Source organism: Odontesthes bonariensis, chromosome 9, assembly GCF_027942865.1.
Source record: "Odontesthes bonariensis isolate fOdoBon6 chromosome 9, fOdoBon6.hap1, whole genome shotgun sequence".
In the NCBI taxonomy this organism is placed as follows: Eukaryota; Metazoa; Chordata; class Actinopteri; order Atheriniformes; family Atherinopsidae; genus Odontesthes; species Odontesthes bonariensis.
The window spans coordinates 13,941,221-13,956,551 of record NC_134514.1 but is presented as its reverse complement, the minus strand read 5'-3'; positions in this window follow the sequence as shown (position 1 = coordinate 13,956,551).

Below are 15,331 nucleotides of genomic sequence, written 5' to 3'. Positions count from 1 at the left end.
ATTTGTCTCTATGTGGCCCTGCGATGGACTGGCGGCCTGTCCAGGGTGTACCCTGCCTCTCGCCGGATGACCGCTGGGATAGGCTCCAGCCCCCCCACGACCCGATCGACGGATTCAGCGGTATAGATAATGGATGGATGGTATTTCAGACAGGATGTCTCATGTCAAATAGACGATGAGAAGAAGGTCGACTGAGCAGGCTCCAGTAAATAAAACTTTCGGATAATCAGTAGAAAACAAAACGAGGTGACATTCCTCAGTTTTTAGTGACGCTTTTAAGGTTCTTGACCACATGAATCACATGTTTCAAAGAGGGGTTTCTAAATGCTTTGTTTTCTGGTCAGTCAATGCAAGATATCTGCTGGATCTGCTCCTTATTGCTGTTTTAAGCGTTAATGTTTATGCCTTGTTTACTGAATTGACTAATACCTTACCAATCGCAAAAGGGAAATATTTATGTTGGATGGATTGTGATATCCATTATATAGTATTTTTATTAGAAATAAAGCAAGGCAGCAATTTATTCTTGTTTGGTACAGCCCTTAAGGTTTCATATGAGATCAGACATTTAGGCCAGTATATAACAAGAGATGTTTCACACGATAAGGGTGATAATAGACAGCACATACAGCAAATATCCCTGTTCCAAAGATGAAACATCCCAGGGAGCCGGTCGACTTCAGACCAGTGGCACTAACATCACACATCATGAAGACCTTCGAACGGCTGCTGCTCCATCTCCTCAGACCCCAGGTCCACCACGCACAGGATCCACTGCAGTTTGGATACCAGGAGAAGGTGGGCGTGGAGGATGCCATCCTCTATCTGCTACACAGGGCTTACTTTCATCTGGACAAGGAGCCTTCAACACCATCCAGCCCCTCCTGCTGAGAGACAAGCTGACAGAGATGAGGGTGGACTCACACCTGGTGAGATGGATTACAGACTACCTCACAGAGAGACCGCAGTACGTCAGACTGAAGAACTACACTGTGGTTAGCAGCACCGGAGCACCACAGGGGACTGTGCTCTCTCCCGTCCTCTTCACCTTGTACACATCTGACTTCCAGTACAACTCTGGGCTCTGCCACATGCAGAAATACTCAGATGACACTGCAATAGTTGGCTGTATCAAGGATGGACGGGAGGGGGAGTACAGGAGCCTGGTGAAGGACTTTGTGGGGTGGTGCAAGTCCAACCGGTCCTACAGCTGAACACCTTCAAGACCAAGGAGATGGTGGTGGACTTCAGAAGGAAGAAACCACAGCTCCAACCTGTGTCCATAGAGGGGGTCGATCTGGACATATAAATATCTGGGGCTGCAGCTGGATGACAGGTTGGACTGGACAGCAACAATAGACTTTATACACAGGAAAGGACAGAGCCGTCTGTACTTCCTGAGAAGGCTGCAAAAAACTGCTGCAGCTGTATGTGGTGGCCAGCGTCCTCTTCTACGCTGTGGTTTGCTGGGGAGGCAGCAGCAGGAAGAGGGACTCTGCCCGACTGGACAGACTGGTGAGGAGAGCTGGCTCAGTGGTGACAGTGGCAGAGAGAAGGACCCTGGGCAAAGTGCTGTCCATACTGGACAACGCCCACCACCCTCTGCACAACACCCGGTCACTTTATATTTTTAAACTTTTTTTTAATTTGTTTTTAAAATTTTTAGACAGTTTTTAAATTGTTTTTTGGGGCTTTTTATGCCTTTATTATATAGGACAGTGAAGAGAGACAGAGAGAGGGGGAATAACACACAGCAAAGGGCCGTCCGATGCGGGATTCGAACTGTGGCCAGCTGCAGTGAGGACTATAGCCTCTGTACATGGGGCGTCTGCTGTACGCACTACGCCACAGACCGCCCTGTCTAAACATTTTTATTGCTTTATTATGTCTTGCTTGAATTTCCTTCGGGATCAATAAAGTATCTATCTATCTATCTATCTATCTATCTATCTATCTATCTATCTATCTATCTATCTATCTATCTATCTATCTATCTATCTATCTATCTATCTATCTATCTATCTATCTATCAGCTACACAGAAGCAAGTATGTTTGCTCTTAAAATGTAGCCCAGTAATCGTGGTCCTTTTGCCTTAGAGCCTTCTGTAGCCTGACATGTCTAACAGCTGTGTTGTTGCTACTAAAAAGGCAGATTTTAAAGAATCCCATTGGCTTCCAGTATACGCCATGACAGTATGAGGCTGCTGCATGTAGAGGCTGCAGCACAAGCCAATGTTTTATGTTGATGGATTTTGGTGATTGCGGGAATCCTCTTAAGAACTAACGTTAGTTTTCAAAAGAGCTCTTTAGCTTTGAATATGTCTAAATTTCCAGTACCCTTCAAGAGAAAAAAAAAATACAGAACAATATTTAGAAATTCTGTAAGTTTTCTTGCGTCCTTACCATCAGTCTGGGAGCCCCTATCTGCAGTTTCAGTGTCTTCTGCTGCTCACCAGGTGGCACTATAACACTTTAAAGATGGCAGAAACCTCTACTGTATTCAGGAGAGATCACAGACTTTGATTTGCTTTTCTGACATCCCAAATCTGTTCAGAAATACTGCAGGACCCTGGCTATTTTATATTGTTTGTATTGCTTTTGAATTGTTAGAACAAATTACCTGGATTCAGACTGGAAGAGGTCAAACTGTGTTTATGGAGTGTGCTAGAGCTCACCAGTTATAGGTTACAGCAGGGACTACAGCTGTAGACGACAGGCTCTGAATGTGAGTGTGATGTTATTCATCATATACTGTAAGCTTCTAGCCCATTCAATCATGGATTAAAGAGAGTTGAGTGGCTCTATGATAATCAGAAGGAATCAGCCAAGGTTTTCCAAAGTGTCTGGGGAATTGTTGCTTTGTTAGAAATTATTAAAGTGTTCCCCTCCAGATCAAAACAGCCTCCTATTCACAGCTGACTGAAAGGCTTGGTCTGTGGCAAAAACCATTAAAAGAGCCTGTGGACTCAAAGCAATGTCTTCTGGCAGCTCTGCATTGCTCCTGGAGCAGTGAGCCATTGTTTATTCATCGCCACATTGGCATTCAAAGTGCATCCTCACTGTTCTCTCTCATAACCAACAAGTTGCAATTTTTATGCATGTGAAGGTTGAAGGCAAATTATTTATGGGAGACTGGACCTGAGGAAAGAGAACAGCCTCTTACGAAAATGGTTTATGTTGAGAGCAATCCTTTTCTATAGGCTATAGAATTTGCTGGATCACAGAGATATGCATGTATTATTCAGCTTTTTGGAGAAAGAATTGTTGCCCTGCTAAAGAGCCTTCTACTTTTTGGACATTGTGATGCATTTGAGACACGCCACCTTTCAGGATCAGGCTAAAGTCTTATTTTTCAGCATGGGGCAAATGAAATGAGTGGAGGGGGCAAGTCCCCTCTGGTGTCCCTCCCTGCAGGTTTTTACCTCCCTGCAGTGCAGCGGAGGCTTCAAAATGAGAACTGCTTCAGAAATTGCACCAGCATGTTTTGATGTGTCTAAACTTAAGAAAATGTTGAGCAAGTTGTGGTTCAGATTCGAAGGAGAGGAACTTTTCACCTGTATGAGAAATTATTCTGCAGCATCTGTTGTTGTCCAGATGCAGAGATGGAATGTGTGAGCGTGTGGTGCTAAACGCCAGGTGCAAGGTGAAAGGACTGTCACCTTTCCAGAGGCTGGGGATTTGCAGAATAACAGTTGTCCTACACACGTATGGAGATAAATTTAGAATTGAAGAAAAATTGTGCATTACAGCTCTTTAAATTCTGGACGAACAATTGACAACTCTGAATGGTTCTGAGTGTGACTGCAGTCTGCATATCTGTGAGTAATATAACACATGGAGATAGCGGTGTTGCTCTGGATCAAGGCACTTTAGTGGCTCCATAAAGAATGATTTTTGGTTATCACTGCAGTGTAATGTTCCATTACAAAACATTATTGCAACTTTATGAATGTAGACTTCCTCATTGTTTCTTTGATGGATCTTGACTATGAAGTGCAGAGCATATTTAAATAGTAAGATAGTGGTGCAGAAGCCTTTCAGTCTAAAATATTCTGTTAGAAAGATGAATCCTGAATCCTGCTGAGGCGTATATTGGAATTCATATGAGTCTAAATATGGCCTGACCCCCGCACACACACACACACACACACACACACACACACACACGCAAACACACGCACTTGTGAATATGTATAAAGAATTGTTGTCTTTTAAAATGCTGCCACTGTATCAAGACAGCAGTGTGTGATGTGCCTTAAAATAGATGTTTTTGTGAGCACGTAAAGCGGTACTTCACCTTATTACAAGCTAAAACATCCATTTCTGATGCTTTTCCTTTGTTTGTGCGGCAGTGGAGAAGTCTAATCTGCACTCTGCCACTTTGGCTTGATGCCATATTTTCTTCGGTGGTAACAGGGCACAGATGAGCTACACAATAACATTCCAGTTTGTACTTTTAGGCAGATTCTTGTCATCCTTTCAGCGTCCCACTGATTATATGGATTTGAGAAGTTGCAGCTCTTATTGCCTCGATCACCAGTGTATTTCGCATTCTGTATACTTGTTTGTAAAATGCAGTGTAGTGCCACTGGTAAGAGAAGGTTCTTAGAGATCATCTGTGTCTCACTTAATTACATACTTAACATGATATTGACTTCCTACTTAATTAAAGCAACCAAGACAACCTTGTTAGTACTTCAGATAACCAATTAGGGCCTGGCAATGGGTGGAAATATGTATTTTATTCAAGTGTATCCATGGTTTTAGAAAATGAAAATCAGCTACTGTTTAGAGATGGAAATGGTAGCAGCATAATGCTTAGTGATGGATAAGTCATTAGACCTCAGGTTAATACAAAGAATCCTCACTTGCAATAATGGCTGCCTATTAGGGCTTAGTTCTTTAATTTGACATTCACAACAATATCAAAGTGACTAAGCAACGAAAGACTGTGTGCTGGCCCATAAAATTCAAGGCTCAGTTTGTGTTACAAATAATTCTCTTGACCTTTAACTGATGAATTACAGCCTGAGAAACAGAATGCAATTATCCAAGGTGTTACAGTTGGCTCAAAAGGTAACCACCAGTTGACAAGGCTTTAGCCATGTGAATCCATTTGCAGAATTTACTTGTAAATTATACATCTGTTATTTTGGGGCTTGACTCTATGATGCTGAATACAGTTCAGTGATTTTGAATTTAGCAAAATCTAAAACCATAAGGCATCACTAATGAGGAAATGGGAACAAAAGGAAAGCAAGACAACAGGTTCCACGCGGCAGAGAATGGGTTTTATTCATCAAAGGAAGAAGAATGTTTGTTTAAGGCCCCCCCATCTGGATGACCGAGTATTCTGTGGAATCATCAGATCAAACGCCAGAAACAGGCTCACACTGAGCTGCATGCCTGCCAATGCTCTGCCACTGCTGCAGCTGGACATGCAATACAGTACAGAACTCTACTTTGTTGATTTATGGTTGGTCAGTGACCCTAAAGTTGGACGCATTACATAACATTTGATATATGGCAAAAGCACAGTAGTGAGATTATGTCATATGTTGAGTATGAAAAATTATAAAAAAAAGTAATTACTTTCATGCAGTCATTTTGCAAAGCAGAACAGGGAGTCAGTCTAGCTTCAGGCTCCACCTCCAAATTTATGCATTTAGGACCTGAATATAATTTCTACATTAAATAACAAAACATGCTCGGAAATAATTTATCTCTCTGACATGCCCTTTCTTTTAATTGGACTAAATCAAATATGCCTTAGGGTGGGAGCAAAATACAATATTTCTAAAAAGGTTTTAAGAGCTCATCCACTACTAAACCTTGGGCAGTATTGTTAACAGTAAACTAATTACATCTGTTGTTTATCTGTAAAGTTTTCTTTTCCTAATTTGCAGGGTTAAAATGATAGTTTTGTGGTTTTCTCAATACAAGCCAATAAAAAGTTCATTGTACTTCAATCAAAAGTAATTTGCTATTAGAGGTAAATAATGCATATTTGGATCCATTTAGCAGAGAAATGAACTCACATTACTAGATGTTTTCGCTCCTGTACGAAGCAGCAAGTGCCAAACTGTTCGAACTGAATCGAGGTAAAGGACCTAATGATCTGTTTACAGGTAATTATCAACATAACTGGAGAGTGTTCCCTTATCCTCACATTTGCTATAATTACTCAAGGTCTATAATGAAATTCTAAAAATGACACATTATTATTGGTACAGCTACCATTTCTCCAAACACTAATTAACCGTAGTAGTAAAAATGTGTTCCATCTTGTTTTCATTATATTGTCCTTTTTGTTCTTCTCTGCACACATTTTTCTTGTCTCAGCAGCTCTGTTGTCTTTTGTTCACATCACAGTGACTTGGTAATAGTGCACCAACACTGGGTGCTTACACATCTCAAGCTCAGGCTTTCATGTTTTAAAATGAATACGCTGTGATGGCACAAGAATTATTCTTCAGATGATGGCTTTCCTCATCTCATGGTAGTTTGTTGCGCTGCATGTGTGCAATCTCAACTGTTGTGTCAATGTAGACTCAGTGTAGATATGGAGCAATGACCACACAGGCAACTATATAAACAGCTCTGCTCAGTAGTGTTTTACTAGCCAAAAACTGAATTCTTTGCACAGCTGAACAAAGGAAATGAATCACAAACATTTCTCTGTATTTGTCTGTAAACCTTTATATCCAGACTTTCTTGATCTGCACTGCCAAGCTAAAATGCAATACTTACACTTGCTGAAAATGTACTGTCTTTAACAATGAAGCACATTTCATAAGCCCAACTCAAGACTGAAGGCTGCAAATCATGCTTGTTGAGATTGCTGAACCTAGTTTGCAAATTTCTCTTGGATCAGTTTCATTCTCTCTATCAGTAATAAAGTTCCTTTTACAAATATAAATAAGCTTCTACTGAATCATCGTTATGTATCAGCAAGCTCTATGTATAAAAAGTTTCAGACTCTTGTGGAATTCATTTGAATGTATTCAGTTCATGCTTACTTGATTGTTATTTCCTTAAAAAGCTAAAGACTCAAGAAAACATATAATTTGCAGGAGCATCTTTTTTTTTTAAATTATTTTTAATTATCATCAGCAATCTGCACAAATAGGCTGTTGATGTGGAGAAGAAAAAAACAGAATGGTAGGACTTGTCTTTTCAACCTCTTATTTTATAGCAGCTGAATAACTTGAAGGATCAACACCACAGCATCTTTTCTATCCTGCAGGTAGGCAAACTCTAGACAGGGATGAATGCTTTGTCTCAAATTAATTTTCAAAATATAGTACTGTTTACTATACAGGTCTGCAACAAATAAATTGGTTAATAGGAGACTGAATTGCATTTAAATTGAATTGTATAATATTACTACTATGACTGTTTACATACCTAGGCAGCCCACTCAAAGTCCAGTGCAAGAAACCCTTTTACTTAACCTTTATGTTGGATGACAGTGTTCATTAAGCAGCACAAAAAGACTTAAAACTTATATATTCAATGCTTAATTAGATTGAAAGAGCGCAAACCTCAAACCATTTTTTTCTCACATTGCCTATTTGTATTACTCGCTGTGCAGTACAGTGTTGTTTTTTCCTCTTTCCCTAAATTTAAAGTAGAAATTTGATGCCTCAATAATTTTGTGATTCTGTTTGTACTACTTAAATTAAATTAAGCAATACCAAAATCCTAAACCATCAAGGCTAAATAAAATCTATCCGGATTAAAGCTAATTCTAGCTCCAAAGGCTTCTCGGGAAAGGATCTGCAGGAAAGCCTTTTAAGAAAAGCATCTTAATTATGTTTATTTTGAGTTTTGAACAAATTGACGAGAGTTTGAATGAATTGAGAAAGGTGCTGAAACACATTAATAAACCTGCTGAGTTTTCCCATGCCCCTGTTGAATGTCTGAGCATTGAAGCTTGTTTTGCCAGTGCTTTAAAAGTTTAAACCCTTTTTGTCACCTTCACTCTGGCCAACTTTGTCTTTGTAAGATAATGCAGCATGTCACTGGTTCTTATTACTGTTCCTAAAGAGAATGATTTGAATGGTTACAGAGCATGAAACAGATAATTTTTAACTTATCCACATCTTCCCAAACGGGATTGAATTTGAGTTGAAGCTCATTCGAGCTGATGAACTTCTTACAAAGATGCCTTTCTTTACAGGTACACGCTCTGTGTTAGAACTCAATGGCAATTTAATTAAAACATGTAACTTTTAATTACCTAACTAATTAATTTAAGAAGTGAAAATAGACTCAGAGTGATAAATAATTGAGGTGGTAATGTTCCTGCAGGAGCTCACCAGCTCACTTGCTCCACGTGACAGACTTCAAGGCTTTGTATAGACATTTTTTAGACTATATCAGGCTTTCCAATAAAAATAGAACTCTTTCATATGCTAACAGCAGAAACACACACACAACAAAAAAACATCCATGCAGGAATTGCAGTATGTCAGATAAAAGCTGGATGACTAAATAAACTCGTAGTGCAACAATAGCATTTTTATGACTATCTTATAAAAGATAATCTCAACGAGCTAAGTGATTCTAATGAACCCATAGATGCACGAGTCACAGGACCCTACACACTTCCATAAGTGGGTCAAAAATTACACGCGTTAGAATCAATGTGTTTTTATGCTATTTTTGTCATTTTGGTTAAGAATAATCATTTGTAATATATTTTGTATGATAATTTGGTTCACAAAAGAATGATTTCACATTTGAAATAATTTTATTTTTCACATATTTAACATTTAAAACGTGAAACGTTGTGAAAATTGTAAAAGAAAATTGCACAACGTGAATTAATACACCTGTGGCCATGGAAGTGATTGGAACACCTGAATTTAATTATTTGGGTGGGTGAGTAAATACTTTTGGCAATATAGTGTATGTCAAGCATGTTGTACCACTGTTTGCTGTGATGCATTCTGCTCAGGAGCACAACAGACATTCCTTTTTTCCTGATGTTGCTGACCAGGGTGAGGCTGCCATTAATTCCGAATTCTGTGCTGTGAACCTTCCTGGATTTGGAAGCCTTTATCAGAGGAGGGATGTCTGGCTTGTTCTGCTGTAGAGTCCCCATTCTTGTGAGATCCTTCTCCAGGAGGTGCTACGCAAGAGGCACACTGGTGAAGAATAGGGATGGGAATTGTTAAGAAATTAGCAATTCTGGTTCCATTATCGATATCGCTTATCGATACGGTTCCTTATCGGTTCTCTTATCAATTCTCATCCAGTTATATAGTACAATATATAACTCTATATATCTAACTCTGCCTCACTCTTGCAGCCCTCGTCAACTAAATGTTAATATCAGATGGAAATTATTCATACGGTATGTCTCTAACATTACAACAGGGCTCTCAAGTTTTGAATGTAGGCAAAAGTGACATCTCCCCCGCGAGAGTTGCTGCCATCGCTTAGCAGCACGTCAAAGACTTTACATTCGTGCAAAGTAACTGCATGCTGTGTGGTCAAATGTTTCAGCATGTTGGAGATAGTTCACTCCTTTGATGTGATCACAGCTCTGCACGTGTTGCAACTGGCCCTAAAATTGTCCTTTTTGGTGAAATATAACCAAACCTTGGAGCGCTTCTGCCTTGTTGGAAACATTATGAGCCAAAATATGAAGTGTGCACATGACGTCATCGCGCAAATGCGTCAGAGGTCAGCAGAACCTATAAATGGGATCGTTAGGCAGGCGGATTAACGATTCCACTAAATCGAACTACACAGAACCGGTTACTTTGAGAACTGGTTCTCGATTCCCATCCCTGGTGAAGAAGTTGTCCATGGTGATGTTGCACCCTGTGTTTCTGAATGCAGTGCACAACTGCCGGATAATTTCTTCCAGATTCTTTTGAATTTCTTCCCCTGGTTGCCTCCCTGTGTAATCTATTGCATAGGGGATACGTGTGATACACGGACTGATACGTCCCAGTTCTTGTATCACATTCTTCATATATCAAGTGTTGCTGTGTACAATTATCTTTACATGTGACACTTATGATATAGTCTGTGTGTTCCACAAAAAATATATTGCTATCAGTCACAGTTGATCAGAATCAAATGTTCCCATGAACTTCCATAGGAAATGAATGCGGGTCATTTTTGACCCACTTATGGAAGCTTGGGGTAGTAATACAAAAATGTGAATTTTGTAAAATGTATGAGAGGTAAGTTAAAATTTTAAATCGCACAATATCAGTAACATGTTTTTTGAGGAATAGCTGGAATATGAAATGATAACTTTTTGTTACAAAGATATTGCAAGAAAACAACCTCACTGGGTCCTTTTTGACCCACTTATGCATCTAAGGGTTAAAAACATGCTTTAAATTAAGATTAATCATGCATTGACAGTCTTAAATATGATAGAAAGATTATATGCAGACATAGCGGAAAATAAAAGATAAGAGAAAACAACTGGTAAATGTTTGCTTTCCTTATTGTATGTGGGTGGTGGCTATGAAGCGGAACATTGATGTAAATTTGCCAAAAGAAAACTTCGCCTTCCTTTTGCTGTGAGGAGTCACCTTGAGATTTGGTCCTGGGAACATCAGAGCATGCTGCTTGAAGCTTGAGCTCAGCAGATAATTACAGATTTCCTATCTGCAACATTTAACCTTTTTTAGGCAAAAGAAGGGTGAAAAGGATTTTTTTTCTTTCTCCCATTTATAACATCTACTATAATTCTTCCACATCCACTTCTAGCAAATTTCTACCCTCTGGTAAATATCAGTCTCAGATTAAATATCAGAATATTAAACATCAAGCAGCAACATCCCTTACGTCAGAGCCCATAGTGCTGTTCACAGCATCTTTCAGGTTTTGGAGTTAATCACCCCACAAACACAAGTCTCTTCTTACTGACACTTACACACAGGATTAACAGACGGGCTGTGTGTGCCTTAATTAATGCAGATTTCTCTGGGTCATACTGCAGCGGACTGAGATAATTGTGTTGTGGTTATCACAGGCTTCAGGTGCTTGTCCTTCATCATTGTTTGAAGCAACCAGCTCATCTGTTTCATGGAACATGACTTAGCATTTCCTTGAACATGAAAGTCAGACGGTAGAGAAATGAAAGACCCCAAAGATTTCAGGTATCAGTTGTCCTTCTTTTCCCCACCTCACAAAAAATCTTTGATCAACACTTGATGTCTTCTGTTCTTAAATATCGTCTTTTTATAATGGCTTGGTCTCTGTGTTTCTTACCCAAGCAATAAATTGTTTCTCTGCAAAAAAACTAAATCTGGTGCTTGATCTTCAAAATACTCATTCACATTGTGCTTATGACCACACAACTCCAAGCTCCACAATAACTGTTATCTAAATGCTGTTGACAGTGTCCATTATCTCAGGAGTGGAAATAAACACCATGTTGATGCAAAGTTAAGAGCAAGTTATCAGTACAAGCTACAGTTACTGCAGCAAACTATCAGGCAACTGTGAAGACACAACAGCACATGTGCTGAAGACAACACTGACAGTATTGCAAACAATGGATTATTTGCCACTCTATTGGACAAACTATGTGAGGATGATATTTCTAAATGACCTCAAACAATCTTCTCTGCATAATGTTCTTTAAAGAAACAGTTCTCATATTGGCTTATGCTGACAAATGTCTCTGCCAGTACAGAAATATCTGTGAAATTCCTATATTTGGCAGAAAATTTTCAACTTCCAAAATATGAGTTGGGAGCTTTTTCCTGTAATAAAGATATTTAGAATATCATTGTATTCATCTGACAAGGCTAAAATAGAAGATGAACTACTGCTCTGAGTCTTTTTCAAAACTGTCTTCGGGATAAACTTAACAGCTACAGTCGCTTGTAAAGTCTTCACCTCAGAGTCAAATCTGTGGAAACCAGCCAGTGATAAACATGAAGTTATCAGCGATACTCTGATAAATACACTGCTGGAGGTCTTACTTTATTTTATATGTATTTATTTGTATGTTTTTTCTGGTTCACACTCAGTTTCAAAAAAGCAATTTTGCAAACTGACATGCTTTTGGTGTATATTATTTTCAGGTAAAGATGTTTTTTGTTATATATTAAAGCTGCAGTCTGCAACTCTTTTTCAAGCATAATGCCTGGAACTGTCCGGGGATTCTGAAAGTAGTACATTAAATACCCCAATACAAAAAAAAAAGAGTTCTCTAGGTCCCCTATATGTCCCGCTAGGTCCCTCCAAAGCCAGCAGGTTTGTTTACAAAATTGCAGACCGGACCGGTAAAAGGTAACCAATCAGGTTTACGAGCTGGGCTCTGCTGCCTGTCAATCACCGATTGTGCACGCGCGATACAAGGTAGGCTCGTCCCCACGCTTATTTATCTGGACTATTGAACTTCATTACGGGCTAGTCTACTTACTGTGTCTTCCATGATCGCAAATGACAGGTGAGTTGATGAATGAGGAGTCGTGTAGGCGCATCTGGCGTGCACGTCTACGTGCACGAGTTCTCATGTGTTTTGAAGGGGCGGGACAGGAAGTTGAAAAACTTTTTATTTTTCGGTTAAAAAATAAGCATTTCTTGCATTTTGCGACTACGGAGGTCACCGTTTTCAACTTCAAGCGTTCTGATAGATCATGTAAACTCTTAAAATGCCAAAAAGTAGGACTTTACGTATGACAACAACAAATCTTGCAGACTGCAGCTTTAATACATACTGCTCATGAATTAGCCACAACATTAAAACCATTGAATGTTAAGTAAATCGCAATGTACCTTGCTGGGATCTAGGAACAATGGCCAAACATGAAGGTGTTAGTGACTTTGTGATGGTTGGATTGGGACGGATCATCTCAAATGTGGCAGGGCTTGTTGAGTATTTGTAGTCCACCATTGTTTTACAAGCCAAAATTGTTTTTGGTCTATCTGCCAGTGACAGATAAGCTCAGAAAATGTACCTGCAATAAAGGTTATGTATACATAACTTAAAAAAAAAAAATTAACCATGTTTAAGAGGAGGTTGTATGATCCTCCTCTGTACATGACTAAAACTGTGTGTGCGCACACAGTTTTAGTCTAAATCTCATTGTGAGATTGCACGTGCAAAAACCTGAATTCGTCTCCCACTTTTGGCAATGAATGGATACAGAAACTCCCCTAATTTGTCATCTGCTTATCAAGACTTTGTTTGCATCACAACTAAATAGACAAGATAATGAAATCAACAACAGAAACCAGTGGAGATGAGAAAATTAAATCTCAAAACATGTTATCTCAGTTCTGTAATTGTGAACAGAATAAAAACTGCTGAATATAAAAAGTAACAGTGGATGCAGTTTCCCTGCAGTGGAGAAAAAAAGAAGTCAAATGACATACGAGAGAAAGGTGTTGGAGCTCGCACAAAGACAGCATAAGTGCTACAGGTGGAGGACTTCTGCTTTATGTGGAGTGGGTGAATACATAACCGACACAGTATTGCTACAGTTTTTTTTGGCGATAATCAGGAGTGAGACACACATCATGTGGATCATAGTATGCGCACTGGAAATAGCTTGGTTGAGCTCTTGCAACAATCTTGAACTACTCGTTCTCATCAGAAAGGTCTTTCAGATCAGTCTTTACGCAATTGTGATGCGCGACAGCAGTTATTTATAGCCCACACACACAATTTCCCACCGCACATTAGTCCTTTATAGATACCTGTTTGTGTGAAGGAAAAGGTGTGCGCATGTTTTTTTTGTGTAAACTACACATTCTTTATGCATCTGGCCCCCGGAATCTCAAGTTTTATTGGGTGTAGGTCATCTATGTAGCTAAACCCAGAATTGGATCCAACTGTGCTGAGAATACTTTAATTTACCGTGGTCTTTTTATTCGAGAACAGGTTGGCTGATGACCTTTGATCTGTCACAACTACGTCTGCATTCAAAACTAAGCCTAATTACTGTGTGTGTATTAGTTTGCATTTTGCGAGTATGTGAACTTGTACTGTCATTTATTTGTACAGCTTTGCTGTTTGTATTTTTGTGTGGTACCTTTGATGCATGTGTCTGATGATTGATTGTGTCTATAGTGTACATTACCTTGTATATACACATTGCGAAATTGTGCTATTCAAATTAGATTAGCTATTGTCTGTCGGAATGGTGGCTAGCGATGGTCACAGTAGTCTCTACACAGTGCTCTCATTTAAATTACATACAGCTACCAGGCTGGTGACCCCAAGTTATTTTTCTGCCAAGCTCTAAGCTTACGCACATTTGGCCATTGGTGGATGTGACTTTTTGAAGAATCAGTTCTCACTGATGTAGAGTTCTCTCAGTTATTGCAGACAGAACAAATCTTTCTCAGCTATAAGCTGTCATCAGGGTGTAAGATGGCGTTGATTTTGGACCCATTTGATATGCATTGTGGGCAGAAGCTGGCTCGTGCAGTCAGACAGCTAGTGTTGCAATAATTCTTCAAAAACAGAATTCTGGCTTTGATTGAATAAGTCGGAACACACAGTTTAGTGCAATTTGCTGCATGCAGAATGGTCAGGGTGCCTGTATTGACCCTGTCCACTAACCTACTATGTCCCATAAGTGTCAGACCTGAACCGTGGAGAAGTGGAATTTAATCAGTGACCTGATTAAATTAAGCTTCTTGCTTTACATTTTGTGAAAGATGGTGTGCTTGTGCATTGTTTATCTGGGGAAGAGGGAGGCAGTGTGATGCCCTGGGCAATGCTCTGCTGGGGAAAAATCTGTTGTGATGTCAGTTTGACAAATTCTCCTTTACCTAATTGTTGCAGACATTGTTCAACCCTTCATGACATAGGCATGCCCTGATAGCAGTGGCTTCTTTATACTGAAGGATGAGGCACTCTGCCACTGAGCTAAAATTGCTCAGGTATTGTTTGAGGAATATCACAGCTATATCAAGGTGACCCTGGTCAGTTCAGCCATGTGTGACTGTTGCGCTACAGGATCAACAAATTTGTCTTGTCCGTCTGAGAAACAAGTTTCAGCCACCATCTCAAACTGCTGTTACCTTTGTGGAAAGACACAACACTGCTGTCACTGTAAAATCAGTGAGGATCCATTTGCTTGGTTGTTGGATCTGTTTGTGTCATCCCTATACATTTTACAGAGCTTGCTACAGATGGGAAAAAGAACACACTCACTCCTTTGATCAACTGCGATGCTTTGAGATGAGAAAAACTTCTGTGTGTTTATGGTTTGACATGTTTAGTACTAAAGATAGAATGAAAAGTTTGCTGGTGCCTAGTAATTAGTAATTGGACTCATGAAATGCCACCAGTATTGTGGCGTGGACTGGTATTTTTGTAGATCTGATTTGCCG